This window comes from Charadrius vociferus, unplaced genomic scaffold (assembly GCF_000708025.1).
Source record: "Charadrius vociferus isolate BGI_N301 unplaced genomic scaffold, ASM70802v2 scaffold195, whole genome shotgun sequence".
NCBI lineage: Eukaryota > Metazoa > Chordata > Aves > Charadriiformes > Charadriidae > Charadrius > Charadrius vociferus.
This window is the reverse complement of record NW_009648539.1, coordinates 4149330-4152188: the sequence shown is the minus strand read 5'-3', so window position 1 is coordinate 4152188 and position 2859 is coordinate 4149330.

The window sequence follows — 2859 nt, the reverse complement described above, 5'->3', positions numbered from 1 at the left end:
GTTTCTGGTACTTTGGACTTTGGGAAGAAATTAGAGGTGGAACACAGAAAGGACATTTTGGCTCCACCGATGCCCCCCTGCAAAACTTGGAGATCCTACGGGGTCTGAATATTTCTGTCGTGACATGGTGGATACCTTAATCAGGTGTTACTTGGGAGGTGAGGACAACAACTTTACAAGGAGAGCTCAAGAGCTGGTAGCTTTCCAGCAGTACCCCACTGAACAGCGTACATCTTCAGACACAGGGTTGGGGCAGGGCTGAACTTCGTGTCTCACTGGGCAGTATTCCTCAGTAGTATCCCTTACTAGGGACCTCCAAAAGTGCAATGACTATTTCTTACACATCCCCTCCACAGAAAAAAATTTTGTTTTCTTTCTCAACTCAGTGGGAGTGCTCTCCAGACGACTCATCACAAAAAAGCAGGGAACCTTCTTGTCACTCAGGGGTGCTCACCGCCCACCCCAGACCCAGAAATAAGGTTTTGTCATGAGAAAGTATTCTCAAATACCACAAAAACAAAAGATGCATTTCAAAGGAAAAGAGCATGAGACAGCTGTAAAAAATAATTCTGCAGCTGTTGGTCTCAGTTCCCAGCTCTCTACCGTTTCCCCCTACTTCACAACAGCTGCTGCATAGACCTTGTGGCAGATTTCCAAAATCTTCAACAGAAGCTGTTTTACTCTATGAGAAAATCACAATTTCATTCCTATTTCCAGTTTCAGAAGAAAACAGCACTAAGTTCTGGGGGATTTAACCCACAGCCGCCTAAATCCTAAGAAGGCTTTCTAAAATCACCTGGAATTTGCGATTTGAGGGGGCTGTATGTGAAGTTCAGCACACCTGCAGTGGCATAACTTGGAGCAGTGAGGACATGAGGCAATAGTGCAGCCAAAACTGCTCAGCTGTGACACAAACATTGCATTTTCCATATTCTGATGGATGGCAACCCTTGAGACCACTCAAGTTGGAGGCAAAAGTGGAATACAGGTCAGCAGCACAAGAATGCTTAGAAATGGCAGTTTGAGACCAAATACACTGAAAACCAAAAACATGCACGTTAGGGAAAATTATCTGAATGCATAAATTAGTGGGTGCTTGGAAAATAGTTATGCTTCTCCTGAGTGTCCCAGTGCCTTATCCCTAAAGAACCCAAAGACCTGTGTTTGTGTCCTCTCACTGTAAAAGCAACATTGAATATCTCATCTTTGGGTAGTTTATTTACTCTTTAATGTCCCAAGTATAAATAATTCAAGATGTTTGTGTTTTAAGGTATTCGGCAAAATAAAACCTCCATCCCCTTACATGAGCCTCAGGCCTCTGACCAGCTGAAGCTCATTTCAAAAATAAATATGGACTTATTCCATGGAAATTTGAAATATCTGGTGTCATCTCCAGCATCTTAGATAGCACCAAGAATTTGTTTTGAAAAAATATTTTCAAATATGTTTTGGTGAGAGCATTCATTCTTCCTCCTCCATCATGGTGAGGGCATCCCTGGTATCACACCAGGGAGCCCAAAAGCCTCAGCAGTCCAGCTGCTGTCATACTTATACGTCTCAGCTTGGAATTTTGGTCTACACTGCCTCCGTAAGTTAGTGGACTCAAAAAACTGCCCACAGGGACTGTTCCAAAAACACAGGAGATGATGGCTGCAGGACATAGCAGCTGCAGGTGATAACGGCTGCAGGACAGCCCTTATCTCCTCCTGTCCGTGGTGTCCAGTGTACGTGTTGCTCTCACTTTCACCTGAGGGCACTGCTCCCAAGCATACATCAGGCTTTAGCATGAGCTGTGTGTAAGGCCAAAACTGGAGCAAGAGTTGAATGAACAGCCACACCTACCCCTACCCCTACACTTTTCCCCTTCCCCTTCCCCTTCCCTTCCCTTCCCTTCCCTTCCCTTCCCTTCCCTTCCCTTCCCTTCCCTTCTTTCCCCTTCCCCTTCCCCTTCCCTTCCCTTCCCTTCCCTTCCCTTCCCTTCCCTTCCCTTCCCTTCCCTTCCCTTCCCTTCCCTTCCCTTCCCCTTGCCCTTCCTCTTACCCAACCCCCTTCCCCTTCCCTTTCCCCCTTCCCCTTCCCTTCTCCTTAGTCTTCATTTTCTTCCTCTCTGTGATCTCTCTCTTGCTCCTTTTTCCCCCGTACCTTGCATTTCCAAATCCGACATGTGCACCCTACTCCAATGCTTTAATACTTTCATTTGCCTGTCCAACAGTTCCTACCTCCTCTTCATCCATCCTCTAACTTTGGCAATGCTTTTGGTGCCATAGAACCTTCCAGAGACTTAGCCCAGCCAACCTCTCAGCTGGTCCATACCCAGTTGTCTTTTTACTACCTCAGTCCTATGGAAAACACAGGTAATCCAAAGGGAAGGGAAGTCAGTATCTTATGTCCAAGAATAAAAGAGCATCCTCTCTTAGACAGAAACAGAAACTGTTGGCCTTGAAAGAAAAAAAATGCTGGTTACCATCGGGCAGGAGTTTGTCTTTGTGGAGACTCTATGAAAGACGGTGATGGGAAGATGATGATTCTTAATAGCGACTGTGATAATGCTTAAAAAGAGGAATTCAGAGACACCTACAAGGAAAATAAAATGTTGTCCAGCAAGGGTTCAGCCGTGCTCTTTAATAGCAATGTCTATGAAATGAGCTTGTATCGCAGTACATATTAGAAAGTGAAATACTCAGAAGTATCGCACAGCTTAGTGGTAAAATTCTTCAGAACAGGATTTTATACAGCTCTTCTTATTTCACATTGCGGGCCGTGCTCTGGTTCTGTATGAACAGAAGGATGCACTATCCCCAAACCAAAATGCAAGTGCTGTGGAATAGCATAGCATCCTGACTATGCCAGCACAGGAAA